At 45.3% G+C, this 23034-nt stretch overlaps 1 pseudogene; it reads left to right on the top strand.

Moving 5' to 3' along the window:
* LOC134204217 (uncharacterized) overlaps positions 1-23034 on the top strand; it is a 92845-nt pseudogene that overhangs the window by 30523 nt on the left and 39288 nt on the right.

Genomic DNA, 23034 nt, shown 5'->3' with positions numbered 1-23034 from the left:
TGCTGCCAAAAGCTACCTTAAAAATTCAGTCAGATCCGTCAAGTCTAAGTGGGTGCTCAACAGGCATGAATTGATTTGGAAAAATCGATTAAATTATGGGAAAATTCATACTTTCCACTCTTTTACCCCTAGAAGCGTTGTAGTCTTTCAATTACGCTCAGTAGTGACATTTACTACTCTTAATTTATCACGAAGGGCTCCGAAAGCGCGGGTGATTTTATCGAAAAATAAAAAAGCTATAATATGAAGAGTAAAGTTGTCCTATTTTGATGATTGACGAATGTACATATTTTATGTAACGGGCGCTGTCAATAGATAGTCATGAACTCATAATTATCTAATCTCTAAAATCCTAATATTTCAAAGTTCTTACCGGATGAGCAGTAAATTCTTCCCGCTAGTTCATATAAATTGTGCCATGCTTACTCGCCTTGACGCTGTTGATTGAAGATTGAACACTGAAACCATATCATCAACTACTCAACCGTTCGTTGGGATGATCCAACCCAGGTCGACCGGCACAGGAATTTTTTGACCCTTGTTCGGAAAACTTATTAAAACCGTCGTCTTAACTCACATCTTGATCCGGTCTTAAGATGTTAAGTGTTTCGGCCCTATCGGTGGGTTGGAATCTTTCTTGTGTTCTCTCACCCTTCCGATGTGAATTTGTTACGTATGGTCACTGACCACGTCTTCCAACTCAGACGATGGCAATGCGCCCTAATGGGGACGAACCGAATCAACATCAAATTAAATCACTGAATTTAATTAAAACACGTATCTGTGTGCGGAGCTTCAGAGGTCACTTTCACTTTGGTTTGTTGAGTTTCTGTTCGAAATACAGCTTTAGATTCTAATTGCCGTTTTGTTGTCCGTTTGCGAGAGCTTTCTCACACAACGTAACGCAAGGACATGCGTTTGGTCGTGGACAATATTTCGTTTTCTGTGAGTATTCCACCTTCATGCTAAGGGAAGGTGATGTCAGCTTTAATGGAACCGTATGAAAAACTCCATATTGATCTTTTGGCAAAATGAGATTTTATACATTCTAAATTCTTGTCCAAAAATATTGATTTTGGGAAAAATTTAAAAAAAAATATTTAGAGGATACGCATTTTTTGTTTGGTTGAGAAACTTACATGCACGAGATTTGAAAAGCAATTATGGCGATCTGAATGCAGTTTTCAATTGGAAATTCCGGACACAATGGACGGATTCGTCAAATTTCACGACATAAATCGATAATTCGAACCATCAGTGCTAGAGTAAGTTGTCATTTGGGTGGTTTGCTTGAGTAATTTTTTGGAGATGTGTTTAATCTTTTGAATTAGGAGATCATTTATTCTAAAGTTGTAGAGAATTTAATTCTAAGCATTTTATAATAACATATTTTGTCTCATATAGGTGATGTTTTATGACAAAATTTCTAAATTTAAAAATAGTTTTTAGCTTCCACTTTCATCAATACAAAATATTTTCAAAAACAGTCTTAGCATCGCTTCCCGGTCTTTGGATAGCGCATCTTTGGTTACATAAGATGGTTGATACTATTTTCAAGCATATTATAAGCGTTTTTCATGAAAAGTGACATTTTTCTGAGTATTCTAATGCAGCGAGTAGTAAATAGCAAAAGCTTAAATCGTATTCTGGAGAGTACATTCAGGCACATCAACTCCATGATATTTCATTTGTCCATCTTTGTCCACTTTGTATGATATTCTATTAATTTTGTATGAAAAATTTAATAGAATATCATACAAAAATAGAAATCACTATTCCATGAAACGCATATACCATGTCTCTGATTTTTGCAATTTATGGCGACGAAAAGAAGCGTTCTATGTACAGCTGGAATATATAATGGATGCCCTGCGTACCGTCAAAATCGTCTTCGGCGACATGAACGCTCAGGTAGGAAGGTAATGTAGACCCGTGATCGGACCGGACAGTCTGCATACCGTATCGTACGACAACGGCCAACGATGCATAACTTTGCAGCCTCCTGTGGAATGAGAGTCAGAGCTTTTCTTCATCCGCAAGAAGGCCTCATGCGAATCACCAAACCAAAACGGATGCCTGTATACCTGTAATACGGTATGCCTGCACCCAAAACTCTCGACGTTTACAACACGAGTCAAAGTCAGGCGGCGCGCTCAACATTGGGTGGCTACAAGACGGTAGACTAGTTCCAGAATGCACGCTGCTGCTGGAGTGCACTCCCAACAGAAGAGCATAGCTTCTTGAAGATTTCTGGAGATATTCTATCCACCATTGGTAGCACTGCAACCGCTGCACTTGGTACGTCATCCTGGATCAGAGAAACGACTGGTATGGCGGCGAATGTGAGGACTGATATGGAGGAAAGAATACCTTGGCAAGATTAACATCACCGCACGAATGCAAACGAGGCACGATACAAACTGGCGTGGAACAGACAAAATCACTTGTCATAGAACGAGTTTGCACAATCCATTCAATTCCATCACATAGTTGTACCTTGACTCGACTTGAAGAAAATGCGGATACGCCCCACGCTCGCCAAGTCGTTGCTGTCCGGCATTCTTGCAGCATGTCCTGCCCATCGTACCCTTCCGGCTTTGTTACCTTCTGGATACTGGGTTCGCCGTAGAGTTACTCCAGTGCTTGCAAGTCCTCTCGAGCATTGTCCATCTTTCATGTCCAGAGGACAACCGGTCTTAGCGTCTTGTACGCGCTACATTTGGTGCGGTGGCAGATCTTTTCGACCGCAGTTTCTTCTGAGCCCAGTGAGCCCGACTTCCACAGATGATGCGCCGATGTTTCACGACTAACGTTGTTGTCAGCCGTTAGAAGGATCCGAGGTAGACGAATTCCTCGACCACCTCGAAGGTATCCCCGTCTATCGTAACACTGCTTCCCAGGCTTTCGCGCTCGGTTCCGCCCACAAGCATGCGCTTTGTCTTTGACGCATTCACCACCAGTCCAACTTTTGTTGCTTCACGTTTCAGGCGGTACAGTTCTGCCCTTTGCAAATGTTCGGCCGACAATGTCCATGTCATCCGCGAAGCAAATAAATTGACTGGATCTGTTGAAAATCTACCCGGCTGTTACACCCGGCTCTCGCATGACACCTTCTAGCAATGTTGAACAACAGGCGAAGTCCATCACCTTGTCAGTCCCCGGCGCGATTCAACGAACTGGGTTTTCGCGAAATCTTACCGTTTTGCACATCATCCACCGTTGCTTTGATCAGTCTGGTAAGCTTCGGGATCATTCCGTGCCGATAGTTCGAACGAGCCAGACGTGTAGGCTGTGTCTCATCGCGGATTGTGTTCGGTAGTGAAAAGGCCATTGTTTTGTTCTACCTACGGATCCAAGGCGATCGCTGTCGGCGAGTGAAGTAGCTGCTTCTGGCGACGCCAGTGAAGCAGGAGCTATTGTTACTGCTGTACCTCAGCAGCAGGGGCAGATAAGTGGCAAAACTTTTATTGTTCTCCCTGTTTGATACAGAGTGGACTGCTTAGAATTAATCAAATTAGTTTTTTTAATTTGTTTTCTAATTTGCTATTAGTTTTAAGTTAGTATAAGCAAAATTATCCTTCCACCTTGCGGGGTGAGAATGGAGCGGAGACTGGAGGCAATGTGCCTGCTAAAGATGGAGGGCACTCGATTGTACCATGCGCTTCGCCTGGGCCTTGGGTTGTTTCTTTCGGCGAAAGTAAAAGCCTAGATTTTCTCGCATTAAACGAGAGTTTGACGCGTCGTTTTCCGAAGCATTTTAGCCAGATCAACGGAACAAACTACGCATCACCGCACACATACCAGGTGGCAGATGAAATTGCTGGCGACAGGGCGTACAATGTTGAATATAGGTTTATGTCCTCGCGAGAGGTCGAAATTGAAGGTGATCAACGCAGCGAGCCTGACTTGCAAGGATGTACTTCGGGAAAAGGCCGCCTAAGAATGCAATAGTCTACGTGGATATTCTGGACTGCAGAATTGCATTCAGCAGCCACGTATGGAAGAAGATATATTCAAGTCAGGTTCGCTTCGGGTGACGTTCGGTTCGATGCTCCCAAAATATGTTGATATTGAAAACATGCTATTTCCGGTGCGTCTTTTTGTGCCAAGTTATTTAACGACCAATTGCACAACTTGGTCACACTGCGAGTTTGTGAACAACACGTTTGGCAAATGTTCTGAAGGCATCGGAGGAGTCCTGCCAGCAACAGGCAACAAAATGTGCTTATTGTGGTTTATCCTCCCCATGGTTTGCAGGAATGCCGGTGTACAAAAAGCGCACCAAAAGTGAAGCGCTCGTTGGTACAGCGCTCCAAGCAGTCGTATGCGGAAATGGTTAAGTCGAAGACACATCCGCCACAGCCACTGCATCGAGCTATTTCAGCCACCGTTCGTGTAAGTGATTATTTGATTCCATATCCATTGATGAATTGGACTCTGACGCAGCCGATATGGATGATTTCTGCGGAGGTACACGTGCCGAAAAGAGGAAGCAACCGTCTTCCGGGATCGCGCCAAGAGAACAAAATCACATAAAACGACAAAATCTGAAGGTAATGGGGTTTATTTAAATCCGAAGCAACCTGTCCCTACTGCTTTTTGATCCTAGTTGCAGTAAGACATTCCCGCCATTGAAAATCCGATGTTTCGAAGAAACATCCGGCTAGAGAATCAACGAAAGAAAAAAGTAATTCGCACTTCTAGTAAAAGTATTCCGTCCAAGCGAGGTTGATCTCCTTAGGACCTTGTGGACCGTTTTGAATTTATTTAATATTCCAATTCATTGAGGCCTATCTTGCCTTTTATACCAACGGTGGAAAGTTATCTGAAGCAATTGATGTTCAGGCCTTCTTGCAGGAATTGTATCTTTCGATGGATAAACGCCAATACCCAAGATACAATCACTGTGCTGCGTGGAACTGTCATAGTCTGAAAAATAAATTAGACGTGTTCAAATTTTACGAATTCCGATTGCGACATATTTACACTCTTGAAACATGGCTTTCTTCCGAAGACAAATCAACTTCCACGATTTTAATTTATTCGCCAAGATCGGAATGATCATTATGGTGGCGTTCTTTGGGGATCAAAATGCTACTCACAGAATTCCCATTCCGATTGTTCCGGCTTAGAAATCGCCGCATGCCAAGTAAATGTGAAGAATAAAGATCTTTACTGTGTCATTCCTCCAAATGCCTCTTAATCGTCGACATCTTTGGAGCGCAGTCTCCCTCCTATCATCTCCAGTATTGATATTGGGTGATAGAACGCATGGTATTATTGGATGGGCGAAACGTATGACGATTATAGAGCGCCTATTTCTATGATTTGTGTGACGATTTCAATTTGAATATTTTGAACACTGGTGAAGTAACTCGAATAGGACCAAATGGTCAAAAAGCCGTATTGATCTGTCTTTTGTTCAAATTCACTATCATTAGATTGCACGTGGAAGGTAATTCAAGATCCCCATGGTAGTGACCATATGCCGATAGTCACCACAATTAGAGTGGCTATCAACAATCTGAGCCAGTTAATGTTCTTTCGATCTCGAAAGAACATTGACTGGCAAAATGCATCGGCGGTAAAATTGGTATTGAATCAACTGATACTCTTCCCCTTTGGATGAATATCGATTCCTTACTGAGTTGATTCAAAAAAGCGCACTAGAAGCTCAGAAACGACGCGTTCCAAGTACATCTGTCATCAGAAGACCAGCCACTCCTGGATGGGATGATGAATGTACTAAGTTGTATTCTGAGAATCAGTGCCTTCAAGGTCTTCCGTAAACACGGAAGGTCCGAGCTTTGAAGAGTATTTGAGGCTCGAAGAAAACTCAAAAATCTTCTCAAGGCAAAAAACGTAGCTACTGGCGACGTTTGTCGAGGACTATCACGAGAAACCTCAATGACAACACTCTGAAACGGCTCGCAACATGCGGAACCGCATTTCCACCAATGAGAGTGAAGAATACTCCAATCGATGGATATTCAACTTCGCAAAAAGGTCTGCCCAGATTCCGTACCAGCAGAACCGCTATTTCGAGAATCAGTCACTGATCCCGGTTCTTTGGGTGGACCATTCACAATGCTGGACTTTCTATGTCTCTCTTCATCGAATAACTCTGCTCCGGATGCGATAACATCAAATTCAATCTTCTTAAAACCTCCCAGATATCGCAAAAGACGATTACTTGCCTGTACAACTGTTTTGGGAGTACAACTTGTGCCACCTGAATGGCGACAGGTGAAAGTATGCTATTCAAAAGCCTGGAAAACCAGCGTCTAATCACAATTCATACCGACCGATTGCCATCTGCTCATGCATAGAAAGTTATAGAGAAAATGATCCTTTCAAGAGTCGACCATTGGGTCGAACAAAATGCATTACTCTCAAATACTCAGTTTGGTTTTCGAAAAGGTAAAGGAACAAACGATTGTCTAGCGTTGCTCTCTTCAGATATTCAGCTGGCCTTTGCGAAAGAGTGGCTTCAGTATTCTTGGATATTAAGGGCGCTTTGATTCAGTTTCATAGAAGTACTGTCAGACAATCTGCACAGTGTGGATTACCGTTATTTTGAACAATTTCTTGTAATTTGTTGTCAGAAAAACAAATGAACTTCCACTCGCGCTCTGACAACTTCCAGAAATAGCTACATGGGCCTTCCCAAGGATGTATTTAAGTCCTTGCTTTATAATTTCTATGTTAAAGATATTGACAATTGTTTGGAAGGACAATGCGCTCAGACAACTTGCAGATGATGCCGTGGTCTCTCAAGAGGTCCATGTAGCTGTCTTAAGGACCATTGCAAAGTACCCTGGATAATCTGACTGTTTGGGCCAGAAATCTGGGATCGAGTTTCACCGCAAAAATTCAGTTGGTTGTGTTTACTAGGAAGCGGTACCCAGCTCAACTGAAACTAAAACTGTTGAATGATGACATCAACCAATTTTATCTTCTAAATACCTTGGGGTCGTGTTGATTCTAAATGTCTTGAAACTCCATTTTGAGTATTTGATACAAAATGCCGGAAAAGGATCCATTTTCTACGTTCTATCTCCGGAACCTGGTGGGTGCTCACCCGGAAGACCTCATCAAACTCTATAGAACGGACTATTCTCTCTGTTTTAGAATATGGCTCTTTCGCTTCCTCTCAGCAGCTGACTGCCACCTGATCAAATTGGAACGAATTCAGTATCGTTGTTTGCATGTGCCCTTGGCTGCATGCATTCAACGCATAACATGAGCCTGGAGGTGCTTGCTGGAGTCACTCCTTTAAAGCACCGTTACTGGGAGCTCTCACTAAGAATACTCATCAAATGTGGAACAAGTAACACTTGTCTTAGATAACTTCGATAATATGCTTGAACTAACTCGTCGTTCAAGATTCCTGAAGTCTATCTCAACTACATTTCTTCAGATCTTTGTCTTCCGTGTATAATCCACCTCGAGTTCACTTCACCAACGACAGTTCCTCAATTGAATACGATCTGTCTCATGAAACATGCTATTCAAGGAATACCAGATCATCTTCGAAATATTTCTATTCCTCCATTTTTCTGAAAAATATGAACGTACAATTGCAACAGCAGAGATTTCACTGATGGTTCTCGCATTAACGGATCCACTGGCTTCGGTGTTTTCAATGTAACTTCAAACCTTCAGAAAACTTCAGGAACCGTGCTCGGTTTATGTTGCTGAGCAGCAATTAACTTCGCTTTGGGATAATTTCCAATCAGCCGTAGACCATTATTTCATCTTCTGGATAGTCTTGACTATCGAGGCACTCCAGTCGATAAAGAACCTGTTAAGCGCATCTTACTTTCTTACAAAATAAGAGACAGATGCGTGTTTGGTCGAAAGATCATTCAAGATTACCTTTGTTTGGGTCCTTCTCACTGCTCAATCTACGGCAATGAGAAGGCAGACTCATGACAACAAGGTTTCCCATTAGTCCGTCAGAGTACTCTTCAAAGTTGGCAAAAATTGGACACACAACGAACTTGGACGGTGGCTATTTTCCATAGTTCCAAAAGTTTCTGGGCGAGCGTGGTTCAGAGGTGAGGACTTAAGTCGAGGCTTCATTCGACGATGTCAGGGCTTATGTCCAATCACTATTCACTAAACGCACATCTGTACAGAATAAACCTTGTCGATAGCAACTTATGTAGGTGGAGCCGATTATGATAGAATCGATCACGTGGTTGGTCCTAAGAAAAGCGCCTCCAGAGAGCAATTATTGGATCCCTTGTGAGAACCCTACAGGGAAGTTCGCGGTGTTTTGGGAGATCGTGATGTTGTCTATATGCAGGCATTTATGTTTTTCTTTGCTGTTTGACATAAAAATCTAACATTTTGTTTTTTTTCTTTCTTTAAAGTTTTTTTGTTCTGTCTCTGCCTTTTTGTTCCATAGAGCTCCATAGCTCTTGCCATCTGGAAGATGTCTCCCAGTCGAACCATTCCTCAGCACGACGACACGCCACATCGTCACTGACGCCAAATGCCCGGATGAGAAGCTGAAATTTCCTGATCCCAAATCCTAGCCCCGTCCATCCTTAGCATTGTAACTAACCTCGAGTCACCACGAGTACGCTGGCTTCTACCCCTCTTACTAACCGTATAATAAAATGATATTGATTGTATATATCACAAGAACAATGGCTCCGAAAGTGTTATACACGCCTGAGCCACCAAATAAACGAATTGGAAAAAAGCTTTGGGAAGCTGTTCTTCCATAATTTTCCATAGCTCTACGCGGTCTATACTGTCGTACGCCGCTTAATCAACGAACAGATGGTGCGTTGGACTGGTATTCACGGCATTTGAAGGATTTGCCGTACGTAAAGATCTGTCCGTTGTCGAGCGGCCGTCAAGCAAGCCGGCTTGATAACTTCCACGAACTCGTTCACTAATGGTGACAGACGACGGAAGATGATCTGAGATATCCCTTTGTAGGCGGCATTAAGGATGGTGATCGCTCAAAGTTCTCACACTCCAGTTTGTCGCCTTTCTTGTAGATGGGGCATATAACCTTCCTTCCACTCCTCCGGCAGCTGTTCGGTTTCCCAGATTCTGACTCATCAGTTTGTGCAGGCAAGTGGCCAGCCTTTGGGCCCATCTTGATGAGCTCAGCTCCGATATCATCCTTACCAGCTGCTTTATTGGTCTTTATGTTGGATGGCATCCTTAACTTCCCTCAAGGTGGGGGCTGGTTGGCTTCCATCGTCCGCTATGACAGCGTCATCTCCTCCTGCCTTGACTTTCACTGCCTGTACTCTCAGTGCCATTTAAATGTTCCTCGTGGTGCTGCTTCCACCTTTCGATCACCACACGTTCGTCCGTCAAGATGCTCCCATCCTTATCCCGGCACATTTCGGCTCGCGGCACGAAGCCTTTGAAGATGCGTTGAGCTTATGGTAGAACTTGCGTGTTTCTTGAGAACGGCACAGCTGTTCCATCTCATTACCCCTTTTCAGGCGGCGTTTCTTCTCCTGAAAAGGCGGGTCTGTTGTCTCCTTCCGTCTATAACGTTCCACGTTCTGCGGTACCTTGCTGCAGCGCGACCGCCCGCGCTGCGTCCTTCCTCCAGAATCTGTCTGCACTCTTGTCGAATCAATCGTTCCGTCGACTTCGTCTCATATACCGACGTTGTTCTCCGCTGCGTCGTTAATGTTGCTAACTGCATTTCAGCAGTCCTCAGAGGGCCCATCGAGCTCACCTCTTCCGGCAACGGTGCCTCGGATGTGCGCGCATCAGTGGCGACATCAGGTTGCTTCAGTCGCTCTAGGTTCGCCGCGGCGGTCGTCGGTACCGAAATTGTGGTATGACGGACGGTTTTGCAGTTTAACCATCACCAGATAGTGGTCCGAGTCGATGTTAGCGCCACGATGTGTCCTGACGTCGATAATGTCGGAGAAGCCGTCCATCAATCAGAACGTGGTCGATTTGGCTTCTGTCTGCAGTGGTGATCTTCAGGTCGCCGATACGAAGAGCTGTGTTGGAAGTAGGTGCTGCGAATGGCCATATTCTTGGAGGCAGCGAAATCAATTAGTCGTGAGCCGTTTGTCGTTCGTCGGTGAGCGCTGACTTCCCAATAGTCGGTCTAAACTCCTCTTCTTGGCTAACCTGAGCGTTCAAATCTCTATGATGATTTTGACGTCTTGGCTTAGCAGCTATCGCTCTCACGTTCCAGATGCGCGTAGAATGCGTCTATCATCATCATCTTCCGGAGTGTAGGCTATGGACGTTGATTATGCTGAAGTTGAAGAACCGGCCTTTGATCCACAACCTGCACATTCTCTCGTTGATCGGCCAACACTATCACGCACCTTGCATTCGCCCATCACTATAGCTGTTCCCAGCTCGTGTGTGTTCCTATTCGCAGTGGACGACGGAGGTCCTTCGTAGCTTAGTAGGGAAAGCACCTGCTACAGAATGGGGTCGTGGGATCAAAGCACACCGAAGGCGGTTGCCCTCAAATACCTTTTCGAACTAAATCTATCAATGTTGTACATATATAATCAAGTTTCACAGATAGTAGAGTTAGAGTGGATGTTGGGCTGAATGGTCCTTACGTTCATGCCATCTGAGAAATGCCGAACATCCACAAAAAAAAAAACATGATCGATTTGAGAACACGAGTCGCAATTTGGGTGTCTCCAGGTTATTTATTTATTTATTCAGACTAAGGCCGAAGTGGGGCCTGTGCGGTATGTAAGAGTCTTCTCCATTCGGCTCGTCCATGGCAACACGTCGCCAGCCGCAGTCTACGGAGGGTCCGCAAGTCATCTTCCACCTATCGATCCACCGCCCGCTGCGCACCTCGCCTTCTTGTGCCCGTCGGATCGTTGTCGAGAACCATTTCACCGGGTTATTGTCGACATTCTGGCTATGCTGGCCCACCGCAGTCGTCCGATTTTCGCGGTGTGAACGATGGATGGTTCTCCCAACAGCTGATGCAACTCGTGGTTCATTCGCCTCCTCCGTACCTCCGCCATCTGCACACCATAGATGAGCAGCACTTTCCTTTCGAAAACTCCGAGTGCGTTGGTCCTCCACGAGCATCGTCCAGATCTCGTGTGTCCGAGAGGACTCACGGTCTAATGAGCGTTTTAGATGGTCAGTTTGGTACGCGGCGAACTCTTTCGATCGAAGCGTCTTGCAGTCCAAAGTATGCACGATTTCCAGCCACTACGCCTCGAATTTCTCTGCTGGTATCATTTTCGGCAGTCACCAGTGAGCCCAAGTACACAAATTCTTCTACCACCTCGTTTCATCACCACCGATGCCAACTCGCGGTGGGTGGCTCCATTGTCTTCTCTGAACCTCTTCCTATCATGTACTTCGTCTTCGACGTGTTGATGACTAGTCCGATCCGTTGGCTTCCTCTTAGTCTGATGTAGGCTTCCTCCATCTTCTCAAAGTAACGTGCCATAATATCTATGTCGTCGCGAAGCCAAATAGCTGGACGGACTTATTGAAAATTGCCACTCGTGTAATCCCCGCTCTTCGTCCCAAAGCGATGTTGAATGAGACACGAAAGACCATCACCTTGCCGTAACCCTGCGGGTTTCTGAAGGACTCGAGACCCTGAAACTCGAACTACGCACATCACCCGATCCATCGTCGCCTTGATCAAAGTGTCAGTTTATCCGGAAATCCGTTTCCTGCATTAGCTCCATAAGCTGGTCCGATCGATTGTATCATATGCGGCTTTGAAGTCGATGAATAGATGATGTGTGGGCACGTTGTATTCGCGCACTTCTGCAGTGAGCGATGGCGAACACCTGGTCCGTGGTGGAGCGTTCCCCATAAACTCCCCTGGTACTGCCCGAACTCCCTTGCAATTGGTGCTAGTCGACGGCATAAAATTTGGGAGAGTACCTTGTGGCGGCGTTCAGCAATGTGATTGCGCGAGTGGTGCACATCCAGCTTATCGCCCTTTTAGATGGACCACGACACCTTCCATCCACTCCTGCGCAAAAACTTCCTCCTCCCATCTTGGTAATGACCCAGTGCAGCGCTCTGGATGCCTCACCACCGTGTTTAAATAGCTCTCTGGTAGGTTGGTCACCCCAGGGCTTTTCTTTTCAGCCGGCATCTCCTCCTGGTTCCTGGAATCCGGGGCCGAGTGAATTGTCCTGCGCGTTCTCCTGGGTCCATCACCATACCGCCATCTTCGTCTGCCACATCGCCATTGGGTGCTCTCTCGTGCTGCTGCCCCTTTGGATCACCTCACGCTGTTCGTAAGAAGGTCCGTTTATGTCCTTGCACATATCAGGCTGTGGCACGTGGCCCCTGTGAACGGTTCAACTTCTCATAGAACTTTCGTGTGTTATTGTGCGGTACAGTTGCTCCGTCTCTTCACGGTCTCGATCTTCCTGCTGACGCTTTTCCTCCGGAAACCGAGTTTTGTCTGTTCCGCGCCTGTTTATATCGTGCCTCATTCGCCCTCGTGCGGTGTTGCAGCAATCTCGCCCATGCTGCATTCTTCTCTTCTAACTGCTCACATTCGCCGTCTCAGTCGTTTCTCCGATTCAGGGGCACCGTGCCAAGTGCAGCGGTTGCGGTCCTCCATGGCGGATCGAATATCTCTCCAGCCATCTTCAAGAGACGCTGCGCCTGGCTGCTCTTCCGTTGGGAGTGCCCTTCCAGCTGCTGCGCGTTCGGGCTGGCCTACCGTCTTGTAGCCGCCCAATATAAGCCGCGGCGTCCAACTTCGACGCGTGTTGTACACCGTCGAGAGTCGAGCACAGGCAAACTGCAACGAGGTAGTGGTCGGATTCAATATTCGCACTGCAGTAAGTGCGGACGTTCGTGATGTCGGAGAAGAATTTACCGTCGATTAGAACGTGTCGATTTGTTTTCCTTTCTTGGTTATTGATCTCCATGTGGCCTTGTGGATATTTTGCGGGGAAAGAAGGTGCTTCGGACTACCGCTGGAGGCGCGAAGTTTATGCATCGTTGCCGTTGTCATTCGATACGTTGTGCAGACTATCCGGTCCGATGACCGGTCTATACATTTCCTCCCTTCCTACCTGCGCTTTCATGTCACCGATGAGATTTTGACGTCCCGCAGTGGCATCCATCTATGTCTGCTCCAGCTGTGCGGAGAACGCTTCTTTCTCGTCGTCGGGTCTCCCTTCGTGTGGGAAGTGCACGTTGATGATGCTATAGTTGAAGAACGGCCTTTAATCCTCACTTGCACATCCTGCGTTGATTGGCTGCCACCCAATCACGCGTTGGCGCATCTTTCCCAGCACTATGAAGCCGGTTCCCAGCTCGTTGGTGGTGCCACAGCTTTGGTAGAAGGTAGCCGCCCGATGCCGCTTTTCCACACTTTCTGTCCTGTCCAGCAAATCTCCTGCAGCGCCACGTCGAAGTTGCGGGATGTAATTCATCGTAGATCATCCTGTCGCAACCTGCAGAAACCTAGCGACTTCAGTTCCATGTTCCAAGCTTCCAATCGTGATCCTTTTTCGTCGCCTAGGTCTTTGCCGATTATATCGAGTCGCATTATCTCTTATATTGTTCGTAATTATTGGTTTTCCAGGCGGCTTTGGGCCTGCGCAAACCTCCTGTCTCGCCGGAGGCCGTATGGGCTGTTAGCGTCACCACACACCAGGACTTGGGCTGTGCGCTTTGAGCGGCACACGGTCGCTCAGCGGAGCCTACTTGCGGATACATGCGCTTTTATAGAGGTTTAACAGGGCCTGTCAAGCCCCACCACATCTAGGCAGGCGCCACAACTCCAGATGGCCTGGGGAGGAACGTCAAGCCTTGGACAAAGTCCCTCTGCCCTGAGGGTGTCTCAGGTGTCCATTCGAATATTCTTCCGTGCAAAATAGGTGCGCAAAATTGACTAACCTCTGGTCGTTGTCATTGGTATTTAGTAACACTCTTAAAGACGGAAATGTTTCAATTGGAATTCCAAATTTACTGTCAGTGTCATTCCAATCGAGCGAGAGATCTGTCATTCAAAAATCGCGTAACATTTGGTAGGGCTATTTCAAATATCACAAATACATGTTTCAATTATTATTTTGTTACTTTTTGATTTTTGAGTAATCACAACCCCAACAAATGGTTAAAATTAAGTTTACTTGTTTACCGTGAATTCCAACCCGATTTGGTTTGTGAACGTGTTACAAATTCAATATTGATTCATGAAAATTTCTAGAAAATTTGAAATGTTTAGGCAGCATCAACAGTGTTGCATTCGGGTGCATTGATTTGTTTGTTCGGGATCAGATTTCGCGTCTTTGTATAGTGTCTTTAGTATTTAGTTCCTTGAAGCTCTTTTTTGCCTTTCTCGTATACAAAGTATACGTAAAGGCTATATGATCCTCAAACAAACTTTTATAGATCAGACCCAGTGTTATATACCGATCGACTCAGCTCGACAGATCAGTGATGTCTGTGTGTGTGTATGTGTGTCTGTATGTGTATGTGTGTGTATGTGTGTGTATGTCGCAAAAATCTAGCCCACTTTCCAGCACTTATCCCTATAGTTGCTCACCAATAGTTCATTCGACGCAGAATCCTGTCCCATTGTTTCCTATTGACATTGGCCGGATCGGACTATGGGCTCAAGTTATGTCAAAATCTTTTCTTTAGGCAACAACGAGTGGAAAAGTCTAGCTCACTTTTTCGGCGCAACCTACAGATTTGTCCGCTAAGATTGCATTCGACGCAGAATCCCGTCTCATTGTTTCGTATTGACAATTGCCGGATCGGACAATGGCTCAAGTTATGGTCAAAATACTTTTTAGCAACAACGAGTGGAAAAGTCAGCCCACTTTTCAGCCACTTAGCCCCTAACCGATTTGCTCACAACAAGTTGCATTTGACGCAGAATCCTGTCCCATTGTTTCCTATTGTATGGCCGGATCGACTATGGCTCAGAGTTATGGTCAAAATACTTTCTTTGAGGCAACAACGAGTGGAAAAGTCTGGCCCACTTTTCAGGCACTTAGCCCTAACCGATTTGATCGTAACAAGTTGCATTCGACGCAGAATCCTGTCCTGTCCCATTGTTTCCTATTGATTGGCCAGATCGGACTATGGGCTCAGAAGTTATTTAAAATACTTTTCTTTGAGCACAACGAGTGGAAAAGTCAGCCCTTTTCAGGCACTTAGCCTAACTGATTTCTCCAACAAGTTGCATTCGACGCAGAATCCGTCCCATTGTTTCCTATTGACAATTGGCCGGATCGGACTATGGCTCAGAAGTTATGGTCAAAATACTTTTCTTTAGGCAACAACGAGTGAAAGTCTGGCCCACTTTTCAGGCACTTAGCCCTAACCGATTTGATCATAACAAGTTGCATTCGACGCAGAATCCTGTCCCATTGTTTCCTATTGACAATTGGCCAGATCGGACTATGGGCTCAAGTTATGTAAAAATACTTTTCTTTAGGCAACAACGAGTGGAAAAGTCTAGCCCCACTGAGCATTAGCCCTAACCGATTTGCTCACAACAAGTTAGTGCAGAATCCTGTCCCATTGTTTCCTTTGACAATTGCCGGATCGGACTATGGGCTCAGAAGTTATGGTCAAAATACTTTTCTTTAGGCAACAACGAGTGGAAAAGTCAGCCCACTTTTCAGGCATTGCCCTAACCGATTTAATCAACAAGTTGCATTCGACGCATGAAGCCTGTCCCATTGTTTCCTATTGACAATTGGCCGGATCGGACTGTGGCTCAGAGTTATGGTCAAATACTTTTTTTAGGCAACAACAGGTGGAAAAGTCAGACCAACTTTTCAGGAGCTTAGCCATAACCGATTTGCTCGCAATAAGTTGCATTTGACGCAGAATCCTGTCCCATTGTTTCCTATTGACAATTGGCCGGATCGGACTATGGGCTCAGAAGTTATGGTCAAAATACTTTCTTTAGGCAAGCAACAGGTGGAAAAGTCAGCCCACTTTTCAGGCACTTAGCCCTAACCGATTTGATCTACGGTTGCATTCGACGCAGAATCCTGTCCCATGTTTCCCTAGACAATTGGCCAGATCGGACTATGGGCTCAGAGTTATGTTAAAAATACTTTTCTTTAGGCACAACGAGTGGAAAAGTCTGCCCACTTTTCAGGCACTTAGCCCTAACGAGTTCTCGCAACAAGTTGCATTCGACGAGAATCCTGTCCCATTGTTTCCTATTATGACTGGCTAGATCGGACTAGAGCACAGAGTTATGGTCAAAATACTTTTTTAGGCAACAACGAGTGGAAAGTCTAGCCCACTTTTAAGCCATAGCCCTAACCGATTTGATCGTAACAAGTTGCATTCAACGGAGAATCCTGTCCCATTTTTCCTATTGACAATTGGCCAGATCGGACTATGAGCACAATTTATTCAAAATCTTTTTAGGCAACAACGAGTGGAAAAGTCAGCCAACTTTTCAGGAGCTTAGCTTAACCGAGTTTGCTCGCAATAGGTTAGCATTTTGACGCAGAATCCTGTCCCATTGTTTCCTATTGACAATTGCCGGATCGGACTATGGGCTCAGATTATGGTCAAAATACTTTTCTTTAGGCAACAACGAGTGGAAAAGTCAGCCCACTTTCAGGCACTTAGCCCTAACCGGTTTGCTCGCAACAAGTTGCATTCGACGCAGAATCCTGTCCCATTGTTTCCTATTGACAATTGGCCAGATCGGACTATGGGCTCAGAGTTATTGTCAAATCAGGGTTCGTAATGCTCACTCAATCTCAAGCACAATGATTTTCCCTCACGCAAGTTTTCGGGAGAAATCGCTTTTCGGAAAGAAAACAGCCTGGAGGTGATAACAATTTTTTGCTCACTTCGATTGCCGCTAAACGTTGGTTTGCTCGTTTTCTTTCATTTCGGTCTTTTCGGGGCATCATCAAGGCAAATGGTAGTAGCTTATATGGAACAAACCTTAACGCTTTCATACAGATAGATGGTGGTGTGGCTAGGTAAGCGCATCCCCACAGCTATTATTACTATTTCTGGGTTCGAATCCGGCGCGGCCATACAACTTGTAATTGTTCTGCGATAATTCTCGCGAAAAGTGAGCGAGAGGTAAAGTAATGAAACGAAAAGGATTTTTCATCTATATAGGCAGATTTTCGTTCATCTTCCAATGCTAATTCTAGAGAAAAGATTGATAGGTGAAAGATGATCCTCAACATAAACGTTAAACAGAATTTCCTTGGCCCGAAAACGCTTGCTTTGGTCTCATTGAAGACAAAGTCGAAACCCTGGTCAAAATACTTTTTAGGCAACAACGTGGAAAATTCTGAGCCCACTTTTTAGGCACTTAGCCTAACGAAAGTCGCAACAAGTTGCATTCGACACAGAATCTCTGATCCTGTTTCCTATTTACAATTGGCCGGATCGGACTATGGGCTCAGAAGTTATGGTCAAAATACTTTTCTCATAAAAAAGCGCGTAAAATTTCAAGCTCACTTTTTAGCACTTACCCTCAACCAATTTCCTCCGCAACAGGTTGCATTCGACAAAAACATGTCCCATTGTTTCCTATTCAAAATTGGCCAGATCGGACTATGGGCTCGATAGATATGCCAAAATATGTTTTTTTTTCCAAAAGTGCGTAGAAATTACTCCTCGAAAAAAAAACGAAGGCAACCATCACCGGGTAGATTAATCTGAGTTTTTTCAATGGCTTGGAAAAGAACACTTCCCTTCGGACCTGTGCATTGTGTCACTGATGATGAACTTCACAAAGAAGCGAACAAAGAGGAATATGAAATGAGAGTGTAAAGTTATTGATGAAGTAAGAGATTTATTTATTTATTATCAGACTAAGGCCGGAATGGCCTGTACTGCTATATAAAGTCTCGTTCAGCTCGGTCCATGGCTGCACTTCGCCAACCACGCAGTCTGCGGAGGTCCGCAAATCGTCCTCCACCTGATCGATCCACCTTGCTCGCTGTCACCTCACCTTCTTGTTCCCGTCGGATCGTTGTCGAGAACCATTTCACCGGATTACTGTCCGACATTCTGGCTACGTGCCGGCCACCCCAGTCTTCCGATTTTCGCGGTGTGAACGATGGATGGTTGTCCCAACAGTGATGCAACTCGTGGTTCATTCGCCTCCTCCCGTACCGTCCGTCCATCTGCACCCCACCGAGTGTCTCGTGTCCGAGAACTACCGGTCTAATAAGCGTTTTGTAGATGTCGTTTGGTACGGCGGCGAACTCTCTTCGATCGGAGCGTCTTACGGAGTCCAAAGTACGTACGATTTCAGCCACTATACGCCTCGAATTTCTCTGCTGGTATCGTTATCGAGCGTCACCAGTGAGCCAGTACACAATTCTTCCACCTTGATAGAACTCGATAGAAACTCGTGGTGGGTGGCGATGAGCCTCTTTCTATCTGTACTTCGTCTTCGACGTGTGATGACTAGTCCAATCCGTTTACTTCGCTTTCAGTCTGATGTAGGCTTCCTCCATCCTCTCAAAGTTACGTGCCATGATATCAATATCGTCAGCGAAACCAAATAACTGGACGGACTTCTGAAAATCATCCACTCGTAGTAATCCCTGCCCTTCGTATTACTCCCTCAAAGCGATGTTGAATACAGACACGAAAGACCATCTGCTACTGAACCTCTACGCGTTTCGAAGGGACTCGAGAATGCCCTAAAAACTGAACTACGCACATCCCCGATCATCGTCGCCTTGCATCAACTGTGATTTTATTCGCAATCCGTTTTCGATGCATTGATTGCATAGCTGTTCGATCGTTTATCATACGGCTTGAAGTCGATAAATAGATGATGCGTGGGCACGTTGTATTCACGGCATTTCTGCAATACCTGACGTATGGCAACACCTGGTCTGTGGTAGAGCGTCAACCATAAATCCCGCCTGGTACTGACCCACGAACTCTCTTGCAATTGGTGTTAGTGGCGGCATAAAATTCAGGAGACCTTGTAGGCGGCGTTCAGCAATGTGTTTGCGCGGTAGTTGCTACAATCCGGCTTATCGCCCTTTTGTAGATGGGACACGACCCTTCATTCACTCCTGCGGTAGAACCTCATCCTCCCAAACCTTGGTAATCACCCAGTGCAGCGTTCTGGCTGGTGCTTCCCATCGTGTTTAAACAGCTCTCTGGTAGTTGGTCACTTCAGGGCTTTGTTGTTTCAGCCGGATCTCTCCTGGATTTCCTGGAGATTCAGGCCGGAAGTCGCAGTCCTGCGCGCGTATGCCCTGGGTTCATTACCATACCGCCACCGTTGTCTGCCATATCGCCATTCAGGTGCTCTTCGGTGTGCTGCCCCACCTTTGGATCACCTCCGCTCGTTTGAAGAGGTTCCGTTTATGTCCCTTACACATATCGGGCTGTGGTACATGGCCCTTACGTGAAGGTTCAACTTCTCTAGAGCTTTCGTGCGTTATGAGCGGTACAGTTCCTCCGTCTCTTCACGGTCTCGATCTTCCTGCTGGCGCTTTTTCCTCGGAAAATCGAGTTTTTCTGTTCCGCGCCCGTTTGTATCGTGCCTCTTCTCGCCCTCGTGCGGTGTTGCAGCAATCTCGCCCTGCTGCATTCTTCTCCTCAACTAACTGCTCATTCGCCGTCATGCCGTCGTTCTCTGATCCGGAGCCACCGTGCCAGTGCAGCGGTTGCGGTGCTTCAATACGGATCGAATATCTCTCAGCCATCTTCAGAGATGCTGCGCCTGCTGCTCTTCCGTTGATGCTTCCAGCTGCTGCGCGTCTTGGGCTGATCTACGTCTGCATGGCCGCCAATGCTAAGCCGCGAGCGGACGACTCCGACGCGTGTTGATCACCGTCGAGGTTTTGAGCGCAGACATAGCCACACGAGGTAGTGGTCGGATTCAATATTCGCACTGCAGTAAGTGCGGACGTTCGTGATGTCGGAGAAGAATTTACGTCGATTAGAACGTGGTCGATTTGGTTTCCGTTACTTGATTAGTGATTTCCATCTGGCCTTGTGGATACTGCGGAGAAGAAATGCTTCGGACTACCATTCCGGGAGGCTGCAAGTTTCATGCATCGTTGCCGTTGTCGTTCGATACGGTATGCAGACTATCCGGTCCGATGCGGTCATACATTTCCTCCTTCCTACCTGAGCGTTCGCTGTCACCGATGACGATTTTGACGTCCTGCAGTGGGCATCCATCTGCTCTCAGCTGCGCTAGAACCTTCTTTCTCGTCGTCGGATCTCCCTTCTGTGGGCAGTGCACGTTGATGATGCTATAGTTGAAGAAACGGCCTTTTATCCTCAGCTTACACATCCTTGCGTTGATTGGCTGCCACCCAATCACGCGTTGGCGCATCTTCCCAGCACTTGACCGGTTCCCAGCTCGTTGGTGGTGCCACAGCTTTAGAAGGTAGCCGCTCGATGCCCTTTTCCACACTTTCTCCTGTCAGCAGATTTCCTGCAGCGCTACGACATCAAGTTACGGGGATGTAATTCATCGTAGATTATCCTGTCGCAACCTGCGAACCCTAGCGACTTGCAGTTCCATGTTCCTTCCAATCGTGATCCTTTGTTCGTCGTCTGGGTCGTTGCCGATTGTATCGAGTCGTATTATCTTCTATGTCGTTCGTAATAGTTGTTTTAAAGGCGGCTTATTGGGCCTGCAAGAACCTCCTGTCTCGCAGGACCCGTCGTGTCAGGCTGTTTAGCGTCCACCTAACACAGGACTTGGGCTTGTGCGCTTCAACAGCACAGTCGCTTTTAGCCGAGCCTACTTGTGGATACATGCAGCTTTTTTATAGAGGTTTAACAGGGCCCACTGTCAAACCCCACCACATCCTAGGCAGGTGCCACAACGAATGGTGTGGGAGGGATCGTCAAGCCCTTGGTTATAGGTCCCTACTGCCTATGAGAAGTGAGATGTGATAAGCAAAAGAAAGGTTGAAGGAAGAAGAAGAGACAGATGAAAGAAGAAAGAAAATGCAAAAAATAAGAAGAAGGAAGGAAAAAAGGAAGAAAGAAAATAATAAGACCAAGAAGCATGAAAGAAGAAGGAGAAGAAGGGACAAAGAAGAAGGAAGAATGAAAGAGGAAAAGATAAAGGAAGAAAGAAGAAAGAAAGAACGAAGAGGAAAAAAGAAAGAAGAGGACAAAGAAAGAAGAAAAATGGATGGAAGAAGAAAAGAAAGGCAGAGAGAAGAAGGAAGAGAGTAAAACAAATAAAGGAAGAGGGAAAGAAACAAAAGGAAAAAGAAAGAGGAAAATGAAAAGAATGAAAATAGGAAGAAAAGAACAAAAAAATGAACAAGAATATAAAAATAATAAAAGAAAATGTTCGAAAATGGAAAAGAGGAATAAGAGGGAAAAAGGAAGTACGAAGATGGATGAAGGCAGAAGATAGAGGAAAAAAAGGAAGAAGAAAGGAGGAAAAGGAAGAGGAAGAAAAAAGAAGCTGAAAGATAGAAAGAAAGAAAAGAAAAGAAGGAAGAAAAGAAAAAGAAAAAAGCAAGAAGAAGTAGGAGAATCAGAAAAAAGGAAAAGTGAAGGAGGAATAAAGAAAAGAAAGAATAAAGTAGAAAGACTGAAAAAAGAAAAAGATGGATGCAGCAGAAAAAAGTGGTAGGAAGAAGAAAGAATGAAGAAGGGCAATGGGAAAAGGAAGAAGAAGGAAGAACAAAAGAATGGAAAAAAAGAAAAATAAAATATTAAAAATAAAGAAAAGGAGAAAAAAGGATTTTTTTCTTATTTCTGAATGTCCTTTCTATTTTAGCGCTTCTCTTATTTTACATTCCACTTCTCCTACTGAGTTTCAATTCTCACTTTGCCCAATTCTCAACCTGGTCGATCACTTATCGGCCTGGTGGGCTGCAGAATTGATACATCTGTGAAGTATCATCTGATATTCTCATGCGCACTTCTTTTGCATCAAGTCATGGAAGACAAACTATCTCAGATGATGAATTGTTTTCAAAAACCGAAATAAAATTGTAATTTTAAATGATGTCCAAGCCAGGCCTTTGATTGACTACGAAAGATGCTAACACTAACTAAGTAACGGTTGCAATTCTGAAACATAGCTAACATATCTGTGATTGTTCAATTTGCTAGAATTTCAAAGTTTATTTTGTCCGTAAAGGAATTACTGGCATTCCTGTTTGCAACACACGCTATAATCTGCTATCAAAACTATCTTAACACCACCAAGTGAAACTTCCACCTGTGCAGATCAGCGGCAGAGGGAAACCCATTTGAGTTTTCTTTTGCCGACACTAACTACTTTCCATCTTGAATTTCCATCTACCTATCATTAAGCCAACCGAACGGCCAGAAGTCTCCCTTGTCGCATCAGCCAGCTGAAGACAACACATCCCATTCAGTGCGTTTCGTTTATCAGCGCCAGTATCTATAATAAATATAAATTAATGTTTATATTTGCTTTACACTTGACTTGCTCGTTTCGGTGAAAAGGTAGAGCAGGCTGCTTTCCCTGTTACCAGTGCAGTGTGGACTGGACCACCCCCGTGTCTTGGACACAAACAAATAGCCATCCAAAGTGACGACTTTCTTGAAGAGAAGTTGCACAAGTGGAAGATTGAGTGCCACAGAGGGCACGCCACGCAACCTTCGTCAAACTGCTCACTCGACCGTGCTGGTACCAGTCCATTTGGAACGTAAGAAAAGGGTTTATCTAATGCAAACTTTTCCCGTAAAATCCGGTGAAGAGGCTGGAAGGTGATGATATCTTGGCTGGACTGGCGAGGATTCGCTTTAGTGATTGTGCTGGTACATGTACGAGGACGAAAGGATTGAAGAAGTATTTGAGTTGTGCTGAGACTTAAAGGCACTAGACTTGGTTACTGACGTGTAGCATCTTCAAGTGTGATCAAATTCAATTAACAGTAACATATTCTCTGATAGAGGACTTCTGCTGAAGCGTGAATAGGACTTAGGGGTATTAGTTTTCAGTGCGTTTGAACTAATGGCTCTGTAATTCACGAGTTTGTGAGGCGAAGAACTTCTTGAAATAATATTTAGTGTACAGAAGGGTTTTGTTGTATTGTACCCCAGACAATTTAACGGAAAACCATGCTTCCATCCTAC

Source organism: Armigeres subalbatus, unplaced genomic scaffold, assembly GCF_024139115.2.
Source record: "Armigeres subalbatus isolate Guangzhou_Male unplaced genomic scaffold, GZ_Asu_2 Contig459, whole genome shotgun sequence".
NCBI lineage: Eukaryota > Metazoa > Arthropoda > Insecta > Diptera > Culicidae > Armigeres > Armigeres subalbatus.
This window is presented reverse-complemented; position numbering and strand designations above follow the sequence as displayed.